Source organism: Humulus lupulus, chromosome X (assembly GCF_963169125.1).
Source record: "Humulus lupulus chromosome X, drHumLupu1.1, whole genome shotgun sequence".
NCBI classification, from domain to species: domain Eukaryota; kingdom Viridiplantae; phylum Streptophyta; class Magnoliopsida; order Rosales; family Cannabaceae; genus Humulus; species Humulus lupulus.
In genome coordinates this window covers 130,070,040-130,093,556 of record NC_084802.1, presented here as the reverse complement: position 1 = coordinate 130,093,556, position 23,517 = coordinate 130,070,040, and positions in this window count along the sequence as shown.

The following is a 23,517-nucleotide window of genomic DNA, read 5'->3' as shown; positions in this document are numbered from 1 at the left end:
GCCCGAATGTCATCATGCATACACTTCATCTGGATAAAAGCATTCCCGCCAAGTCCCAGAAGCAAAGACGCCTAGGAATAACCCGGGCTGAAGCCTTGGAGGAAGAGGTAGCCCGGCTCAAAAAATGTGGCTTTATCCGTGAAGCCAAGTTTCCAATATGGGTCGCCAACCCCGTGCTGGTCCCGAAGCCCAACGGAAAATGGCGGACCTGCATAGACTTCTCCGACCTGAATAAAGCCTGCCCCAAGGATTGTTTTCCACTGCCAAGGATTGACCAGTTGGTAGATGCCACGGCGGGGCACGAGCTCATGTCATTTATGGACGCGTACTCGGGCTATAATTAGATCGCCATGAATCCGGCGGATTAGGAGCACACCAGTTTCATGACCCCGACTAACGTTTATTGTTACAAGGTCATGCCGTTTGGGCTGAAGAACGCCGGAGCTACTTACCAAAGGTTAGTAAATAGAATGTTCGCAGACCAGATCGGAAAAAACATGGAAGTGTACGTCGATGACATGCTAGTCAAGTCAAAGACCGCCGATAACCATGTTTCCGACCTGGAAGAATGTTTCAAGATACTATGGGAGTATGGCATGAGGCTTAATCCGCAAAAGTGCACTTTTGGTGTCGCATCAGGGAAGTTCCTGGGGTTCATTGTCAATACCCGAGGAATCGAGGCAAACCCCGACAAGATCAGATCACTGCTCGAGCTTCCCTTGCCCAGGTCGCGAAAAGATGTCCAAGGCCTGACAGGAAGAATGGCGGCCCTCAATCGGTTTATTTCCAAGTCCACCGATAAGTGTTTGCCATTCTACAACCTGCTCCGAGGAAACAAGAAGTTCGAATGGACAGAAGAGTGCGAAAGCGCATTCCTCAACCTGAAGGCACATCTGGCCGAGCCGCCCGTACTATCCAAACCAAAGGCAGGAGAGCCTCTTTTTCTCTACCTGGCTGTCACTGAGGATGCAACCAGTGCCGTATTGGTCCGGGAAGAAGACCGAGTTCAGAGACCAGTCTACTACATAAGCAAGAGACTTCTCAGGGCTGAATCCCGGTACCCGTTGATGGAGAAATTGGCGTTCTGCCTTATCATGGCCTTGCGAAAGCTCAGGCCGTACTTCCAGTCCCACTCAATACACGTCATGACCGATCAGCCTTTAAGGCAGGTTTTGCAAAAACCTGAAGCATCGGGTCGTTTGTTAAAGTGGACAATCGAACTCAGTCAGTTTGAGATTTTGTACACTCCGCGAACTGCTATAAAAAGTCAGGCCCTGGCTGATTTTATGGCAGAGTGCACGGGATTCCAAGAGGATCCCACAGAAGACTCACCTCAAGTCACCTCGCCCCAGGCGTCGTGGAGAATCTTTGTGGATGGTTCATCCAACGAGAATGGCTCCGGAGCTGGAATCATTTTGATATCCCCCGAGGGACATAGATTCCACTCGGCCCTGAGATTCAGATTCAAGGCCTCCAACAACGAGGCCGAATACGAAGCTTTGCTGGCCGGGCTGAGGATAGCTCAGGAGTTTTAAGGCGAGCTCCGTCCAGTGCTTCAGTGACTCCCAGCTCGTGGTAAACCAGGTTCTGGGCGAATATCAAGCACGGGGACCTAAGATGGCTGCCTACCTAACAAAGGTAAAAGTTGAGTTGTCCGCGTTTAGGTGAGGCTCGATCGAACAGATACCACGGGAGCATAACGCTAACGCAGATGCTCTTGCCAAGCTCGCCACCTCTGGGGAAACGGAGACCTTGGGGTTAGTACCAATAGAATTCTTGGAAAAACCAAGCATAGAAGATGTCAGGACGGAGGTCGAGATGATCGATGCCAGGCCGACCTAGATGACCCCCATCCTTGAGTATCTCATCGAGGGAAAGCTGCCTGAAGGACGTAATGATGCACGACGAGTCCTATATCAAGCTCCCAGGTATACGATGGTAGATGGAGTGTTATACCGACGTTGGCATTCCCTACCTCTCCTGCAATGCGTTCTTCCAGGCGAAGCAAAGGCCATCCTGCAGGAGGTACATGAGGGTTTTTGCGGAGACCACACTGGGGGGCAGAGCCTGGCCTTAAAGGTCCTGGGGCAAGGATATTACTGGCCAACTCTGTCCAAAGATTCGATTTCATACGTGAAAAAATGTGACAAGTGCCAGCGATTCTCCGCAGTTACCCGAGCTCCTCCGGTCGAGCTAAAGATGATCTCGTCCCCATGGTCGTTCACTGTTTGGGGGATCGACTTGGTGGACGCCCTCCCTACTGGGAAAGGCGGGGTCCGTTACGCCGTGGTAGCCTTTGACTACTTTACGAAGTGGGCCAAGGCAGAACCTTTGGCAACGATAACGTCCAAAAAAGTGCTTGACTTCGTGGTTAAAAGCATTGTTTGCCGATTCGGCCTGCCCAAGAAGATTGTTTCTGATAATGGCACTCAGTTCGACAGCGACCTGTTCACCGAGTTTTGTGAAAGGTACGGAATTGTGAAAAGTTTATCCTCCGTGGCCTACCCTCAAGCGAATGGCCAGGTCGAAGCTGTCAACAAGACTCTAAAGGCGAGCCTCAAGAAGAGATTAGATGAAGCGAAGGGGGTCTGACCAGAATAGCTCCCCCAGGTCCTATGGGCATACTGGACCTCGCATCGGACTCCTACAGGTCATACTCCTTTCTCCCTAACCTTTGGGAGTGAGGCAGTCCTCCCCGTGGAAATTAAGGTGCTTTCGCATAGGCTCCAGTCTTATAACCAGGACCGCAACCACGAGCTACTGTGCAATTCCCTTGACTTAGTTGATGAAAGGCAAGAAGATTCGCAACTCCAGCTCGCCCATTATCAGTAAAAGATCACTCGCTATTTCAACTCCAAAGTCAAAAAGCGCGCCTTTAGCGTTGGCGACCTGGTCCTAAGGAGAGTTTTCTTAGCCGGTAAGGACCCCAAAGATGGAGTCTTGGGACCAAACTGGGAAGGACCATATCAAGTCATCGAGGTCATTAAGGAAGGAACTTATAAGTTAGCTCAGCTTGATGGAGGGGCAGTCCCGCAGACTTGGAACTCCATCCATTTAAAGAAATACTATCAATGATTCACTTGTAAGGCCTAGAAGGCCATTTTTTATGTATTCAGCAATGAGAATCAGCTTTTTGTACCTGGATATGTTTCAAGTGTAATCTAAAGTAACCACGAAAGACCCTTTCCTAGTTACTTGGGGGGGGAGGGGCATATGGTACCTGGATATAATCGGGTCACCTTAACGACTTAGAAGTTGATTCATATCGATTGATCGTTGTTTTTCTTAAAAAAAATGCGAGATATTGGTAAGGATTAACGCGAACTAAGTCCTATCCTGGATATAACCAGGTCATAAAACTTAGAAGTTAATTTAAATCTATTGATCGTTGTTCTTCCTAAAGAGCTCGAGATATGGATAAAAGTTAACACGAACTAAGTTTTCAAATTAAGTTCCTAGATATAACCAGGTCATAAAACTTTGAAGTTGATTTAAATCTATTGATCGTTGTTCTTCCTAAAGAGCTCGAGATATGGATAAAAGTTAACACGAACTATGTTTTCAAATTAAGTTCCTGGATATAACTAGGTCATAAAACTTGGAAGTTGATTGAAATCTATTGATCGTTGTTCTTCCTAAAGAGCTCGAGATATGGATAAAAGTAAACACGAACTAAGTTTTCAAATTAAGTTCCTGGATATAACCAGGTCATAAAACTTGGAAGTTGATTTAAATCTATTGATCGTTGTTCTTCCTAAAGAGCTCGAGATATGGATAAAAGTTAACACGAACTAAGTTTTCAAATTAAGTTCCTGGATATAACCAGGTCATAAAACTTAGAAGTTGATTTAAATCTATTGATCGTTGTTCTTCCTAAAGAGCTCGAGATATGGATAAAAGTTAACACGAACTAAGTTTTCAAATTAAGTTCCTGGATATAACCAGGTCATAAAACTTGGAAGTTGATTTAAATCTATTGATCATTGTTCTTCCTAAAGAGCTCGAGATATGGATAAAAGTTAACACGAACTAAGTTTTCAAATTAAGTTCCTGGATATAACCAGGTCATAAAACTTGGAAGTTGATTTAAATCTATTGATCGTTGTTCTTCCTAAAGAGCTCGAGATATGGATAAAAGTTAACACGAACTAAGTTTTCAAATTAAGTTCCTGGATACAACCAGGTCATAAAACTTAGAAGTTGATTTAAATCTATTGATTGTTGTTCTTCCTAAAGAGCTCGAGATATGGATAAGAGTTAACACGAACTAAGTTTTCAAATTAAGTTCCTGGATATAACCAGGTCACAAAACTTAGAAGTTAATTTCGTTGTTCTTCCTAAGAAGCTCAAGATATGGATAAAGATTAACGTGAACTAAGTTTTTCAAAAATTGTAACTAAAATGCGTAGGGGCAAAAGTAAGAATCAATCAAAAATAAAATTAAGTTAAATTGTCTCGAGGTGGAAGCACCTCATGCATATGTTACATAAAAAAAAAGGGAGTTAAAAATGTTGGAAGAAAGGGCACGAGAGAAGGAGGCCCTAAGCTCCGCCAGGTGGCCCCTTGGAGGTCGCCGTCTTGCCCCGTTCAGCTGCGCCAGAGCCTTCCCCGGCCTCGGAGGGCGCCTCTTTATCAAGGCGAGCTTGGAACTTCACCAGCAAGCGCTCCCAGAGGTTCGCTGACAGGAAAGAGAAGTCAGCGTCTGGATTGTAGGCCCAGCAATGGTAGAACAGGTCTTCCAAGGCCTTTTCCAAAGTTGTCCACTCGGCCTCCAGGGCGGCCTTGGCCTCATCCTTCGCGACATCTAGGTCTGTCCGCGCGGTGGCAAGGGCGGTCTCGAGCTCTTGAACCTTTGGGCGGGTTTTTTCCAACTCGGCCTGCGAGGCCGCCAGAGCATCCTTAGCCGCCTGCAGAGAAGTCTGGTGCTCGCTCCTCATGTCCTCGACCTGAGTTTTGGTCCCGGCGATGCTCCGGTGAAGGGCAACGGTGCTCTGCGAAGGCGGAAAGGCAATTGCCTTAGAAAAAAGAAAGAAAGAAAAAACAGGGCAAAGTGTAATACTAAAGAGCCATAAAAGGGTAAAGTCAGCTTACCGTTAGGGTCATGCCCAGTGAAGACTCCAGCACGCCCACCGGGCTCATTGTCTCGATGGCCCAGAGCTCCTTCTCGTTGAACTTGTATATGTGGCTGACGGCGTAGTTCGCCGACTCATACACCGTTCCCCGGAAGGCCTCTAGGATCTTCTCCAGGTCCTGGGGATTGACTGGGATGCGTACCTCGAAGGGTACGATCGCCGAAGCCCCGGGCTCCGCCCCTGCATCCTGGACGGGGGCCAGAGCTCGCAGAGGAGGTGGGGGCATGTTGCTTCCCCCTGCAGCAGGAGGAACCGCTCCCACGACCTGGGCAGCTGGGGCTTGCTCCTTCTCCTTTGCAGGAGACTTGGTGGGGGTCCCGGCGGCGTGCTTGGACGTCCGGAGCCTTTTCATTCTTGGCCCAGCGGCCCCAGCTAGGGGGTTCCCCGGCAAACGCATCTCGCAGGCTCTCTTCGAACTGAGACATTTCTTTTGTCAAAACAAAGACATGGTTAGTACAAGAGTTAGCAATCATATAGAAACAAAAACAAAGGGGGAAAAAGAGAAATTAAAGTATATGTATACTAAAAGGGATCCTACCCCCCGGGCTAGAAGAACCTATGGTTATGACCATCAGCTCCGGAGCTCCCGCGGGAGAATCTAAGTCGATTATCTCCCGAGCTGGTGCAAGTTCTGGATCTGACTCCGGTTCCAGGCTAGATTCTTCTACATATTGCCTAAGCCCTGGGGCTACGGCACCCCTCCGGAGTGATGGCCATGACCTAAGGTTGGTCCCATACTCCTCGAATAGGATTGACCTAAAGGCTAGGGTGTTATCTACTACTACGGTACCCCTAGGTCGGCTATCTTGGTAGTCCAACACAAGCCGGTCGACGCAGTCGAGCAGGGTTGTGTTCAGGTCCGGATCACTTCGGTGACGATGGACGAGCTGCCTAGGATTGAACCTAGCTATCCGAGGGTCTGCTGTGGCCCTATCTAAACTCCTAAACAAGTAAGGGTTACCTTGGCCAGAAGGACCCGCAGCCCCTCCAACGCCCACTTCCTGTTCCTCACGAGGGGAACTTCGTCGTCCTCGTCCTCCTCATCTTCATTTCCCGCGACCTCCTCCAAGATGATGGGCCTGGTATCGCGGGCTAGGGGAAGCCCCCGGGGCCTCCTTAGGTTCAGAGTCTGATTTGGGAAAATTAGCTTCTAGGCCACCATTGTCTCGTCTGTCATGAGCACGCGATAATCCTTCTCGCTGGGGGGCAAGCCCGCCAGTCTCTCGTACTGGGCCCCGAGGGTCACAGATATCTCTGTCCTCACGAAGATAGCTGCAAGGTCAATCTAAGTCAGAAAGGGATACAGGAGGAGCTAAACGATACTTAACTTACGAGCTAAGGATGAAAAGCACTTACGAGGGTGATTGAAGTAATGGAACTCGCAGTTTCTGAACCCCGTCGACATGAAGAATTGATCCTTAAAGTCGTTGGGGTGGCTGGGCTGCTCAATGACCGCAGCCGTGTTGGGAAATTGGGTCAAGTAATAAAACCCGTTGCCTCGCCCCTGCTGATCCGGGCTGGCCTTGAGGCAGAAAAAATACAAAATATCCGCAGGAGTGGGGACCTCCCACTCGTGCTTCAAAAATAAATATCTCAACCCCGCCAACAACCGATAAGAGTTGGGGGGAGCTGAAATGGGGCCAACTTCACATAATTTAGGAAGTCAGCAAAATACTGGTCCAGTGGGAGGAAGGCCCCCGCCTTGAAGTGCTCGCCGCTCCAGGCCGCGAATTCCTCATCGAGCGGCGTGCAACTCCGCTCGCCTTCTGCAGGAGGTCAGGCAATCACTGATGCTCTCCCCAGCCCGATGTTGTGGGAGAGGAATAACTTTTTGATCTTCGTCTGGTCGGTAATCTTTGAGATGATCCTCTCCGCCTCAAAGAATGCATCAGGAGCCACCTCGAGCTCCTGCTCCACTGCCGGCCCAAAATTGGGGATCGGGGAATCCGGCATCACCGCCTTTCCTTTGTCTTGCTGGGAGGCCGAGCTGCCAACGGTCTTCTTTGGAGCGTTCCTCTTCGGTGCCATCTGGTCGCCTAACGAACAAAAGAAAATATTTTAGAAAAGGCGACCTAGGCATAAGGAAGAGTCAAAAGGAGTGTTCTTTGCACGAGCTGAGATAAGCCCAGCCCGTGGAGAGTGAGACCACGCGGTTCAATGAACACGCGCCTGTGTTCCCAACAGATCCCCGATTACTCAGAATTCGTGTGTCAGGAGGGTCAGGTTAAAATTTTTCCTTGGAGGGAAAGTTCCAATAGGCATGAAAGGCAAAACTGCCTGTGAAGCGTGCCCCCTAAGCTACCCGGTTTTGCACCCAAAATTCCAAAACTCCTACCCATAAATTTTCCCCAGAAAATGCATCCTGTAAGCCATACTCCTAAAACGATTTCCTACAGCAAAAATACCCTAACCTAAAAGGCTTTCACCCTTCGTACCCACAAAAACCAGTAAACCCTTGCATGTGGCTACAGTAAATATTTACCTAAGCTACAGTGAAAAATATTTTCAAAACACACATGGTCGGGGGACTTACAGAGTGTTTGGTTGGGAGGTGGATGAAGGTGTCGCCTAGGTGGGAGCTTCACTGGAGTATTTGTTTCCAAAGCTTTGAAGGATTCCTCACGCCTGAGCTTCTTGAACGCTGAAAATGGCAGTCACGAAGAAGAGGGTTTTTTTCTTCTGAGATGAAGAGAGAAGAAGGAGAGAGTTTCTGAGAAATTTCAAATAAAAGGGTGGCCCATGCGTAGGGTGGCCACCCCTGTTATATACGCGAAGGGGCACGTAAAAAGGGCCGTTGGATGGCCCTGATGTGGGATCCAAGGCCCTCCACTCGAAATACGAAACGACGGCTGGGCATAGGCTAGGCCATTAAATGCGGTTCTCGGAAGACGTACCGTCACCAACCATGATGTTCCACGTATCAGGCGCCTGCGTAAAATGTGGAATGTGAAGAGTTCATGGGGAAGCCTAAAAGTCCCTACTGTGGCCTTATACGACATCGTATACCATGAGCAGGGGCTTGGGGGGCAGATGTACGCCCTGATTTTCCCACGGGCTGATTAGCGAGCTGAGCTGCGGCCTAATCATGATTATCTCGTGGACATCCCCAAAACTGGAGCTGCCGTCATAAGATCATACCTCCTTAGCTCGAGGTAACCTGAGGGTTCGCCTTTGGTGACTTATAGAGGGAGTCCGGGCTCTGAAGCCCGAAGGTCAAGTTAAGTACCCAGATCGTAGTACGAGCTGGGGGTGGAGGCTATGACCCTTTATAAAGTCAACCACGCAAGGTAAATGTGCATATATCAGACATCACGTGTTTGATATATCCCTGACTTCTCGGACACGCAGCAGGAACGTGCGTATTCAGACACCCACGACTGGGTTGGGCCGTGCGGCCCATTATCTCCTTACCTATTGATTTGACCACACTTATGTCTCAGGTTTAGGAATTAATCATGAATGTCACAGAATTGACATGATAGGTAAGAAGGTCACGGGATGACCTTCTTACCAACTCCCAGGTGCCTTCTCCTATAAATATGGAGACCTTGGGAGTTGATAGGGGTTGGATTCCTGATTATAAGAAGGACCCTGTAATCAAATATCCAGTATATAGCAATAATACTGACTAGTGGAGTAGAAGGATTTTAGCCTTTGAACCACTCAAAAAACGTACTTTGAGTCACCATTTCATTTTCCTAAGATCATATATCTGTTTCGGTTCAGCATAAGCACTAATCCCTTTCTCTTCTTTTCTTAATTTCCTGTTGGCGAAGAACCGCATCAACACATTTTTGTTGTTGTTTATACTGGCTCTGTATTTTGTGAATATCTTGTTGTTTTTTTTTGGAATTTACTAATTTGGTACCCTATGTTTTTGTGAAGTATCATTTTGGTACCCTCTATTTTCAATAATGCTCATATGGTATCCTGTATTTTAAAATTATACATATTTGATACCTTAGACTCAGATTTGATAGATAAAATTTGGTCAATATGATCTAATTGTCATCAGTTATATGTAATTAAGTAATTAAATTTAAATTTATATTTTACATAATTGACAGCAGTTTGATTAAATTGGTAAAATTTTATTAATTAAATTTGAGTTTAGGGTATCAAATATGTACGATTTTAAAATACAGGGTACCATATGAGTATAATTGAAAACAGAGGGTACCAAAATGATATTTTGCAAAAACACAGGGTACCAAATAATTACCTACCCATTTTTTTATTTGTATTGATTCTTTAGGCTTGATTTGTTTGGAGGATTTGAGGCTTTTGGGTTGGTGTCAATGGCTTTAAAAGTTTCTTCTGGGTGTTTGTGGCTCTAAGAATTTCAGATTGTTCTTAGAGATTGATATGTATTTGATTTTTCTATTTTGTATTTTTTTTTAATTTGATTTAGTTTTTGTTTTTTTACTTTGTTTAATTTTTGTTTTAGTTTTTAAGATAAAATAGTTTTAGTTTTTTTTAACTAAATTAAAAATATTTACGTTTTTTATATTATTTATTTTTATTTTAAATTAAATTTATTTTCATTTGAAAATTTATTTTTAATTCATTAATTAATAAAACTCAAGAGCATTTTGGCCATATTAAGATATTTTTTCACTAAATTTGGGCTCGAGGTATCATTTTGATTCGTTTTGCAAAATAGAGGGTCTGATTTGTCATTTAACAAAATATGGGGGTCGATCGAGTATTCGGGCAAAATACAAGAGCCAAAGTGGTATTTTCCCATGAATATATGGATTCTTGAACTCATCTAAAACCCAGATTTGAAGAAAAAAACTTGATCATCACTAAATCAATATCTGATCTCATCTCAATATCTCCCAAAATAAATTCAAAGCATACAAAAAAATATCCAAGACAGACCCAATCTTTCCTTAACTCTTCTTCTTCTTCTTCTTCTTCTTCTTTTTCTTCTTCTTCTTTGTAACGCCCTAAACTCCAAGGACCGTTACGGTGTGCCTTGTAAACAGTGCTAAACTCGCTAATCGAGTCATTTGGCCAAAATCGTGTAACTAAGTATGATTAGCGGTTTAGGAGTTAAAAATTTTGGTTATAATATTACGTTTCATTAGAACGTTTAATATATACATTGGGATCCCAAAATATAATTTAAAGGTCCATTACAGAAGATATTTACATCTAGCCAGTCTAAGCGGCAAAACAGGGTTTAACCCTAACTCCTTTCCTTTAAACCTCGGTCGTGGCGGTCGAGCAGCTGCATATGTACACATCAGCACCTAAGCTCTCCAACTCAAGGATGGTCCAGCTTTCTTTTGCCTTTACCTGCACCACATAGCACCCGTGAGCCAAAGCCCAGCAAGAAAACTCGATATGCTCATGAACAGTAATAATATGTCATCAAATCATCAAGCACACGCCTAGCAGATATAGCCTTAGTCAAGCAGGCAAACTGATTCACATAATGATGGGTATCCAGGATAAAGAATCCTGCCCTCCTGAATGGACGACTATCAATTCAATCTCAATTAGATAAGTGATTTATCACTGGTGGTTCCGGTAACCATACCGGGCTGATAGCCCTGAAATAAAGAGTGACAGTGGTACAAGTCACTAAGGTGGGTTCCGTTCCCTTTATAAATAAGTGGTCCTTTCACTAGCTTAAACAGGATAGGTGCATGATGATTAGTCACCAACATAACCTTCCTCATGACCCTAGAGTCACAACTATGGAACACTGTTCCCTAGCCTTGTGACAAGCAGTCACCTAGGCCTTAGGCCCTGTCTCTGAGTAACTAGTCCTAGACTAGCCAAGCGCTTATAATTTTCATCGACCGTCAGGTCGGTCCAGCATTAATACCCCATATGAGTCATTCAATGCTGATATCGATTAGATCTAATCTTCATTCGGCCCTGCGTCCTCGACGCTTATGTCGTTTCTGACTCTCAGGTCAGTGATACGCGGCCAGTGCCGATTCTGAACAGTTGGTGCCACACACAAGTAAGTAATGCCACCAAACGTATATCATATGTCAAATATCTGAATATAAGGCATTTAGCATGCTTACTTAACAACTGCTAGCATAATTAGGACCATGTAGAAACATAGAGGCTCAAGCTCTGAACATTCTCATACTCAATAATCATAGCATGCCCTAATCACATGTTTCTTGTGCAGCACATGCATCACATTTAATCACTTGACATGCCTCAATCATAACCATGCATGTCGCATTTAATCAACCAACATGCATCAAGAATAATCATGCATGTCACATATACACAGGGTGCAGTTTTCTTACCTCCGGTTTGAGCGAGAATTAGAACAGGAATGACCCTTGAGAACAATCGATCCTTAATCCTTTAGCGGTCAGCTAGTCATAACCAAACATAACCTCTGATTAATGAAAATTATCAAAGATAGGATCTTGACCTAAACCCTACTCCCAGGACCTCGAAACATGCCCACACGGTGAGTAGATTCGATCCCGGCCCTTAAGGATTGAAACCTCGAGCCAAAAACCCTTAAAAACACCCAAAACAGAGTTTTGAAGAAACAGGGTAGCGTTACAGCGCCACCCTCCTAGTGCCCCAGCGCTAAACTCAAAACTAAACTGCCTTAGCCTCCCCTGCAGGTAGCGCTATAGCACCCTACACTAGGCGCTGTAGCGCTACATTCAGCCAGCTTCAGCCCAGAAATCTCCTCCTTCGATTCTACCATTTCCAACCCAAATAAAAATCTTCCAAAGATCAAATTCAGTCCCAAGTGAACCCAAATACCACCTCCACATGTCCTAGGCACCTCAACCCCAAGAACCCTAGCCAAAACTCAAATCAATTCCCCACTTTCCAACCCAAAAATCTAGCTGGAACTTAACTAAGAAAACAGAGCAAAAGCTAGAGTTCTAATGGCTAAAAACTCACCTCAATCTCAGCAACACACCCTCTTCAATGGTGGAGCATAACCCTAGCTTATTCCAGCTTAGTTCCTTGGCTTGATTCCTCAAACAAAGCTTAAAAATTCAAAGAGAAAATGGAGGAAAAAGACCATCGGGAGAGAAGGAAGACAACCCTCTGTTTTCCTCTTCTTTCTACAACCTTAATGGTTTATATCAATCTCTAAGGGTGAAAAGACCTAAATGCCCTTAGGTCTAAAATAAAACCTTAACAGCCACCAAGGGCAAAACCGTCCTTTCGCACCTATTTCATTAATCATGATTAACAACCTCCAATTCCGACTATTCTCATATACCAATAAATCATATCCCATTACCTTTTAATTCCCAGTAATGCTCTAACCATAAAAACTCACCCCGAGACTCACCCCGAGTCCCGAACTTAAACCCGTTAGGACTAGACCGAACACTTGCATTTCATGATCGTCTCATGCCAAAAGGCTCGAGCAAATCCACATATAATGTGGTACCAATCATAACTCACCCACATGCACGAAAATATACAATTATGCCCTCAATGGGCCAAATTACCAAATGCCATTATAATCTTAAATACACCCATATGCATGCACTTATCATCATATTATAATATAATTCACATAAACATGCATATGATCATTAAGTATCATCATAATTCAGTTATGGCCCTCCCGCCCTCCTAATCAAGGTCCTAACCCTTATTAGGAAATTCGGGGCATTACATTCTTCTTCTTCTTCTTCATCATCATCGGTTCTTCTTCTTCTTCTTCATTGGCGGACCAAGACACAGATCTAGTCATTCGCCGACCTAACCTCGCTAAGAGCTTTTCTCCCAAGATCCGAGCCTCGAAACACCATGACCTCTGTTCTAAGCCCCACCACGACCCCGATCCGAGGAAGAGGAAGCCCCACATCTTAGATGGAGGAAGGAGGAAGCCCAACCATGGCCAAAGATGAAACAAAACTGAGATCAGGAAAAATTCAGATCCGTCCTTGCCCCATCATCGACCCAACACCATCAGTCTTCTACTCATCATCCATTCTCGACCCCAACACATCATCCCAAGCGAAACCAAACCCAGCAAAACACTATCATTATGTCAACAGCATCATCCCAAGCACAATCAAACAAACCCAAATTGTGAAAAATTAGATCTAGATCCAACCCCTTCTTATCATCCATGCTTTGATACCCACTGGATTTTTCGTTCGTGTAGGGAAAGAAGAGAGAGAGGAAAGGTAGGAGAGAGAAAAGAAAAATAATTAAAGATATGTTTTTAAATATTAAATTAAATTTATATTCATTAAGCTTTTAATATTTATTTTAAAGTTATTTTAGATATTTTTTTAATTATTAATTAGTTTATTTTAAGGGTATTTTGGTCATATTTAAAAATAATTTGACTAAATTCAGACTCATGGTATTATTTTGTTCCATTTTGCAAAACACGGGGTCCAAATTATCATTTAACAAAGCAGAGGGTCCGATTAGTAACTTTTGCACAACACATGGGCCAAAATGGTATTTACCCAAAAAATTATTAGGTTCTTGGTTCACTTTAATTAATTTTACAATATTGGTTTTACTTTTTTTTTAATTTATATTTCGAGTTAAACATATTTATGTTTATTTAATTAATTAAAATAGTTTTATTAAATATTTTTATTTTATAATTAATTTATATTATTTTTTATTTAAAAATTTACATTTAATTGATTCATTTATAAAATAATTTTTATTTTATTAATTTAAAAAATATTTTTGAATCATCTGAAAATAACAAAAAAAAAATAAATCAAATAAATCATTAAAAAGATTAGCAATATAATCATAGTTGAAATATGGGTTGACTACATTTCAGCGGAGGGCACTAAATTAGTACGAATTGCAAACAAATGGTACAAAATAATTATTATTATAAACATAGGATATCAAATGTGTATTTCGATAAAACACAGGGTACCAAATATGTATTTACCATTTTTTTATAATTATTTTGTCAAGCAAGTATTTCAATCATTTTAGCTCGATACCAAATAATGATGTCGTAGTTTCTTCAACTAATTACATTTATTTAAAATATGATTTACTATTTTGTAAAGTATAATAAAGTTTCTTTATAATATTTTGGTGCATATTTATTGTGTTTACATATCATTACTCTTTTAGCTCTAACAAGGGATAAAACAATAAAAAAGAAAGTAAATTTATAAATTAATAACATTTAATTATGTTCGGTTGTACGTTTATACGAATTCCATGTTAGATTTTTAAAAATACCATACAACAATATTTGGTTATACATCAAAATAATATAATTTTTTTAATACTTAAGTATATATGAATTAAAAAGAGTAATACAAAATACATATTTTTAAGTGAGTTTTATATTATTAAATGAATATGAATTCAATTTTGATTTTTGATTTTTTATAAATCATATTAATATCATTCAGCTGCGCCAAATTTATTATATTACTAGATACATGTAACGTGTAATGCACGTTTCTATTGTTTTATTTATAGAATCTATTAATTATTTTTATTAAATTTATATTAATGTCGTATAAATATCATGTTTTAATTAAATAATTTTGTTTAAGTTTATGATTGTTCTAGTTTTTGAATTTAGGAGTAACAACAATAGATTATATATTATATGTTTAATGTAATATTAAATATTAAATATTATACGTTAATTTTAAAATTAAGTTTTTTGCTACTTTTTTTAAAAAACAATTTGTTGCTAATTGATAGTATATTATATTATATGCTTAATATGATATTATTCTAATAAGTGAGTTTAAGTTTAATTAAATTTTATTTAAGTTATAAAACATATGATTTTATTATTTTTAAATAATTATCATTGTAAAATATCTAAAATAATATCCTATTTTAATTTGTTTAATTATTTTTTATTTTAAATAATTAACATTGTAAAATATCTCAAAAATATCATATTTTAATTTTCTTAATTATTTATTATTTTTAAATAATTATCATTATAAAATATCTCAAAAATATCATATTTTTATTATTTATTTTATTTTATTTAAGTTTAAGTGGTGTTTACAAACTACCATTAAATATAAAAATATTATGTTAAATATAAGAATATTCCGTTAAAGTTAACATTAAAAAAAAATAAAAAAACGTTAAAATCAAGAATTTTTGTTATCTACACACTTATTATATAAAAGACATGATAAACTTGTCAAATGAACCTATTTAGTAATATATAAACGGGTAGTTCTCCTGTAGCCCACTAGTGTATCCCTCGTATTTTTTATACTAGATAGTTATAATTTTAATTTTTTTATATGATTGTGCACATTGTAGTTATATCAGATCCCACCAATTTTTAGGAAATTTCAAATAATTTACAGTAGCGAAATCATGATTAAAAAAAATATGTGTACATGCACGTATTAAAAAATAGGTATGCGTGCAACATAATGTTTGAATCTTGTTTTCAACACCGTAAATTATTCAGAATTTCCCGAAAATTAGTGTGATGCCTACTATAATTGTTAGAAATAATACAGTAGAGAGGAACGAAAAATATAAACAAATATATTTGATTGAATAACATAAATGTGAAAATACAATACAAAGAATAAACCAAAGCCAATGCACACGAAACGCAAACGCACTTTCCTTAAAGGGGATTTGCCCCCTATACCTGAACGGTAGAAGAGGATTCATGAGCAACCACTTCCCAGGATACAACAGTTATCGAGTAGGATGAAAGCACTACTGCATCTGCTTAGGCGAACTCAAAACAAACCTTCCATCTATCACCAGAAAATAATACAAAGACTGAACAAAGAAAAAGACCAAGACTTTGTGTGTGATATTTTGTAACTGTATGTCTTAGAACGAGAGGAGAAGCCTCCTTCTATAGGTTTCATGGAGGGTTGAAAATGTGTGTAAAATCAAGTGCATTAATGCCCAAATATGCCACAAAATCTGATGTAATGCCCTACTTCCTTAGAGTCGTTACTAAGTGAGCCGAAGCCCAGCAAGAAAACCACACAAGCAGATAACATATGCATATCAAACACTTAGCATATAAACCGACCATCAATAGGCTATACACATATGGCCATGCCGTCCCAGGCACTTTACCAGGCCCTAGGTTCACGGTCCACATTGTAAGGATATCCCAGGTATCCTTCAGGGTCTCGCCTTGGAAACTCGCACTCCGCATGCTAACGCTGCTCCTGGCCCCTTGCCACACTCGGCCTTGCACTCTACGTGCCTAACGCCATTCTCGGCCTTGCCGACCTTGGCCTGCGCCGTTCCCGGCTCTTGTCGAACATTCAAACATATGCATACATAGCATAATAAAGCAAATACCAAACATGAATAAACTCAATCAAAGGGGTACACCCTGCAACACAATCATATAGGGCCCTGCCCTGCATACAAGCTCTGTGGGAACAGAAGTTTTCTTACTTGTGTCCCGAGCTTCCCAAGCACCACAATCGCAAGCACAATCCTCTAACCCGAGCCTCGAAGAAATCCTAGTCACAACACATGAACCATAATCAACAATCACATTCTAATCCATTAAATAGTTTCGAGTCATAATTCTAACCTCCGGGACCTTAGTTTCTACCAAACTGGGTAGTAGGAACCTTCTTGAAATCATAGGTACCCGTGGTCCACTAGATATCCCCACAAATACAAAGGGTACCTCCCTTTCTGGTTCAAAAGTCACCATCCTGCGCTTGCAGTCAATCGTCTTCCCATAATTCAATAGCCAATCCATCCCTAGGATCATATCGAAGTCATCCATCACCAGCTCAATCAGATCAACAGAAAACTCCCTACCATCTACCTCTACTGGTAAAACTCTAATCCATCTCCTAGAGACTACCAGTTCCCCAGTTGGCAACAAAGTCTGAAAACCCCTAGCATACAAAACACTAGGTCTACACAACTGATCTATCACTCTAGCAGACATAAAGGAATGAGTAGCTCCCGAATCAAACAATGCAGTATAAGAAGATCTAGCACTAGAAATCTGACCTGTCACAACCGAGGGGCTAGACTCTGCCTCAGTCTGAGTCAAAGTGAACACCATGGCAGGAGTGAGACTGTCGCTCTGCTTCGGCTCCTCTTTCCTGGCTTGTGGGCAGTCCTTCTTCAAATGATTGGCGCTCCCACAGACAAAGCAGGCCCTAATCCTGCACTCACCCTGATGACGTCGTCTGCTCCATGGACACACTGGAAAACTCCTCCAGTTGTCACTTCCGCCCTGACGGCCACTAGAAGCACCCCGTGCCCTCCTATCAGAACTGGGAGGAACAAAGGAATCTGGGGCCTTCCTCTTCTGCTCATTAGAGCCACTTTCCCGACTAGATCCAATAAAAGGAGGCACTGTTCTCCTAGCATCGCTCCTAACAGCGCTCTCTCTCCAAATCTGATCCTCGACCCCCTTAGCCGTAAGGGCCTTGTCTACAACCTGAGCATAAGTAGTAGTCTCTGGATCCAAGGTAATCTTTACATCACGGGCGATCATAACGTTCAATCCCCGTATAAATATGTCTCTTCTTGCCATATCAGTCGACACTAAATCTGGCGTAAACTTCTCCAATTGGTCAAACCTTAAAGCATACTCAGTTACGGAGATCCGATTTTGAGTCAGGTTGATGAACTCGTCAACCTTCGTAGCTCAGACTGCAACACTATAATATTTCTCATTGAATATGTTCCTGAACTCTTCCCAAGTCATAATGGTCACATTCCTTCTTTGAACCACTACATCCCACCAGATGCAGGCATCCACTCTGAACATGTAGCTAGCACAAGCCACCCTCTCATTCCCCTCAACCCTCATAAAATCCAGAATTTAGGAAATCATATTCATACACTGCTCTTCCCGCAGTGGGTCTAATCCACCCTCAAAGGTGGGAGGATGTTGTTTCCTGAACCTCTCATATAAAGGTTCCCACCTGTTCTCCACAACAGGTTGAACCGGCACTGGCACCACAACCTGCTGGACTGGCAACCCAGTGACATGTGGAGGGGCCTGCTGCCTTAACTGTCGAAGTTCTTCCTCTGTTCGTTGCAGTCTTGCTTCCATTTCGACAAACATCTGTTGCCAATTTTGTGGGGCAGGTGGAGGGTCCTGGCCCTGGTTGTCATCCTCGGCCCTACTGCCGCAGAGTCTAGATGATTGTCGAGGCATCTCAACAAATATGCCTGCAACCAACGATGCCACTCATCAGGCATGATAACAACATCCAAAACCACCTCCCAATTCATGTCAGCCAACCCATAAACAACAATCCACATAACATACAGATAGAATATAGCATACAACGGGCCATACCCTAGCATCATGCATATGTTAACTCATTCATCATACTCTATAAGAAATAAGCAGGTAAACCGAGCATTTAAACACATATTCAAGAATTTAAGTCAATCATACCAACCAACCCTGAGTCGAGCTTGTCAATGACAGTGAGCGTACATGTTTGGTCAATCTCCAGAAATCATAAACCTTGGCTCGCTCTAATACCAAGTTGTAACGCCCTACTTCCTTAGAGCCGTTACTAAGTGAGTTAAAAAAAGTGTGCTTTTAACTCGCTAATCGAGGTTTTAAGTCAAAAGTGTAATTAAACCATAAACAGAGTCATAAACTTTGAAAATAATTCCATTTACTGAAAATCAAAAAGCGTTCAACATTTGGCATCCCAAAATAATATTTACAAATATTTACAACTCAAATAGTCGGCTAAACGATAAAATCCAGGTTCAGTACAATCATCTCCCAAAATACCCCTGGCCGTGGTTGGCAGGCAGGCCAAACATGTACACGCCGCTTCACGCTCTCCGTACTCATGGATGGTTGACTTTCCCCTTGCCCTTACCTGCACCACAAAGCACCCGTGAGCCGAAGCCCAGCAAGAAAACCCACACAAGCAGATAACATATGCATATCAAACACTTAGCAAATAAACCGGCCATCAATAGGCTATACACATACGACCATGCCGTCCCAGGTGCTTTACCTGGCCCTGGGTTCGCGATCCACACCGTAAGGATATCCCAGGTATCCTTTATGGTCTCGCCCTGGCAAGTCACACTTCGCATGCTAACGCTGCACCTGGGCCCTTGCCGCACTCGGCCTTGCCCTCCACGTGCCTAACACCATTCTCAGCCCCTTGCCGTTCCTGACCTTGCCGACCTCGGTCTACGTCGTTCCCGGCTCTTGCCGAACATTCACACATATGCATACATAGCATAATAAAGCAAATACCAAACATGAATAAATTCAATAAAAGGGCTATGCCCTACAACACAATCATATAGGGCCCTGCCCTGCATACAAGCTATGTGGGAACAACAGTTTTCTTACCTGTGTCCCGAGCTTCCCAAGCACCACAATTGCGAGCACAGTCCTCTAACCCGAGCCTCGAAGAAATCCTAGTGACAACACATGAACCATAATCAACCATCACGTTCTAATCCATTAAATAGTTTCAAGTCATAATTCTAACCTCCGGGACCTTGGTTTCTACCAAACTGGGTAGTAGGAACCTTCCTGAGCCTTAACGTTCAAGTTCCCGAGCTAGAAACCCTCATTTTGTCAAAAATCCACATTTGGGCCGCGGCTCAGCCTCCCTTAAGCGCCGCCCGCACGCCCCTAGACAGAGACAAAATTGCCTCACATCTGTCAGCCTAGGGACGTGGCGCCCAAACCTTGCACCGCAGCGCCTGGGAAATTCCCTCAAAGGCCACTAGCCTAAAATCGCAAGCAGGCCACGGCACTGAAGAACAGGGCCGTGACGCGAGCCCGAAACCCAGAATTCCCATGCAAACTTTTCGAGCTAACTCCCTTAAAAATCATTCCAAAACACACCCCAACAACATAATTGAATCCCATAATCACCCCAATACACTTTAAGCAGCACATAAGCCCAGAAAAACCAACCAAAATCCTACTATAACTCAAGTTCAATTATCTAAACTTTAACCCCTCGAACTTCAACAAAAATAGAAGAAAATTAGACAAAGTTCAAGCTTAGATCCTTACCTCAAGAATGGTTTCGACCCCCAGCTATTTATAATCTGCTCCAAGCCTTGATTTCCCCAACTCCCAGCTTAAAATTCAGAGCTTTCTCCTCCAAAAATCCCAAAAACCTTCCAAGCCTCAAGAGAGTGAGAGAACCGAAATGAGAAAAAACTAAGAGAGTTATCTGACTTTTTCTTCTTTCTTTTCTTCCAGAATGTGCCTAGAGACTAAGGATAACCCCAGCTTCCTAACATAAGTCTAACCTTTAACCAAAATGACCAAAATAACCCTTTACTTATCTTTGATCCTTAAGCAACCCCAAGGGCATTTCAGTCATTTGCCATGCCCCGCTAAGTCCCCGAATAGTCTAATAAATACATATTAATCCCGACATATCCCAGCCATTACTTAATTGCTACCCGCTATTAAATAATTCCTGAACACATTATAATATCCTCGAAATATTCCTAAACTCCTCCCGAGCTGGGTATTTGACCCCATTGTGACTTTCTAGCTAAATTTCTCCCTAGGACTGTCTCGGTTCGTGCATCACAAATATATCACCAATATATCACAAATATCACATATATTGCATTTATGCCCTCAACGGCCTAAAATTACAAACATGCCCCTAATAACCAGACGAGGCCATCATGCATATTTAATTCACCTAAACATGCATTTCTAATCACATACTCATCAAATTCACATATAATAATAATAAATCACTTATTGCCCTCCAGGCACGCTAAGCAAGGCCCTAAGCCTTATTAGAAAATTTGGGACGCTACATCTGAGATCTTAATTTCTGAAAAATCAATATGAATTAATCACAATATTCTGGTAATATCAGCTTTGACCAAAGTGATTTGTTGAAAATCAATAAGAATTAATCTCACAATATTATCATAATCTCATATTTGACCAAAATGATTTGTTGAATAATTACCATTTTAGTCATCAATTTCTCATTCACTTAATTTTTTTCAAACAATTCCTCCCTTGAGTAAAATTGATCAACATTAAGAAACAAGGTGATAGAATTCTATGGTTGCTACTTGCGTAGGATAGGTAGGTGTTAACCTTTGAACCTTCTCTTGTGAGAATATATTTACTTTACTAATTGATCAGTAGACGCGATGTCTTTGAACTGTTCTTCCATTCAACTTGTTCGTCTTCTCCGAAGGAGTCAAATTCTTCTTTAAGATTGTTAGAAATAATACAACAGAGAAGAACGAAAAATATAAACAAATATATTTGATTGAAGAATAGAAATGTGAAAATATAATTCAAATAATAAACCAAAGTCGAGGCACGTGAAACACACTTTTCTTTGAGCATATATTCCCCCTCTACCTGAACGGTTGATAACTCTACAAAATGGAGTTATTTTACCACTATTTATAAGCTAATTGTTGTTAAGTTCTTAAGTTTTTGATTCATTTGTTAAGTTTTTATGTTATTTTGAATTTGTTGACGTGGTTTTTCGCCAACAGTGTATTAAGAAATAATAAGGGCTGATTAGCGCTTAATGGTAAACCGTAATGAAAATAACAAGAATTCACTCAAGAACCCAGAACTTTTACATGGTTTAGTGGTTAAAATCCACCTAGTCCACGAGTCAGTATTATTACTATTTCTCTCTCTATTTTGGCAGAGTTTCGGTATTACAGAATAATTCCCATTTCCTGTCCAACATTCCCATTATTTATAGGGGAATTTCATGAACAAGTTTGGGTAACCATGTGAGTCAATCACGCATTTACATAATGTCTATATTCAATTCAAACAATTCCCTTTTATATTGGGATATGATTTGATAACAGAATAAATATGTTCCTGTTGTCTCGGATAATAAATATGACAGTCTAGTCATAAATAAACGTATGCACAATCTCGAGTCTATTGGGATCCCTGAATATGCATTACATTTGAATCGTCACGAGCTGGATGTCTCCTCCAAGCTCGTGATTCGACAGCTATCTGATTCTGAGCTCGCGCTTAGCAGCCATCGTATTCTCAGTTCGTGATAAACTCGGGACGCCTAATATAATGTCTGACCATTATGAATCTCGAGCTTTCCACATGGATAATAACCAAATATTCTACTTGGTTATTTTTCCATGCATTTATCTGGCAGTTGTACCCAAGCTGAATGAATGAACTCGTGCTAAAATTAGGGTACAACATTTGCCCCCCAAGCCCCTACTCATGTTTGATGTCGTCATTCTCTAACATACACAGTAAGGCCTTTTAGACTTCTGTTACATAAAACCATGCCTGCCCACTACTCGAGTACTGGACACGTGGTCTACTGCAATTGGTATCTATTTGGGTTTCGAGGACTGCAATAATTGTCTTGTCAACTTTTTGCCGCCATCTCGTCTTTTTAAATCTTGGCCCTTGGATCTCAAGATACCCCAATTGGATGGCCCAGATTAATTTCTGTATTTTACGATTAAATAAGGTGATTAGATTTCAAACCTCACCACCTTTGCATTTGAAAATTTCTCATTTCTAAACTCTCAAGCTTCCCTTCTTCTTCCCCAGAATCCCCAAAACTATTCATCGTGCCCAGTCATTTAGAAGCTTTCTAGGAGCTTCCCGTTGCCGAATCTACGTCCTCTAATCATTGAACATATTTTCTGTAAGTATCTCATCCCTTGGTTTGAAAAGTTCCCCCTTTTTTTTCTTCTTCTTTTTTTTTTGTTATCCAGTGAGATTTTTGTTTTCAACAATGTTCGCCCACAACATTCATTGTAGTTTGCATTAGGCTACTTCTAAATGTTCATAGGAACTAGGTTTCGATTCAGGTTCAATAGGCGAATCCAAACATGTTTTAGAGATAAGACTTTCATAAAACTGGGGAAATCTGGGTAACCCTAATGGTAAATTGGTTTAAAGAATACCCATTCGGGGTAAAGAAACTGAAGGGTTTTTAGGTTCAATTCTAGGTAGCTTAGGGGTTACGCTTCCTTGAGTGGTTTCACACTAAATTTCTCTAACATTTCTGACACGCGGATCCCGAGGTATCTGGGGATTGTTAAGAAACTGAGGCGCGTAGCCTAGGATATCGCGTGACACCACGCGCTGGGGCTAAGGCTAACTTTAGCTCGTATAACGAAACTAATCCATTTCGTCCTTCGTATCTTTACGACATAGTTATAGATCATCTTAGGTCGCCTACTGACTAGGTCACTTTGTCATTAGGTGATCTGATTGCACCCCCTAAGAATAAATTTGCGAGCTCATCCCCTCAGCGCAAAGACAAAGGAAAGCAGGTCGCCCATGACTCTCCTATTCCACATTTAGGTCTAGTAGTGGAGAAAGAAGTTCCCGTCGACCCCAACACGTTCTTCGAGGTTGAGCACATAATCTCAAAAATCAAGACCCAAGGGAAGGTGAATAAAATCCTGTTGAGTCACAACATCGAGATGG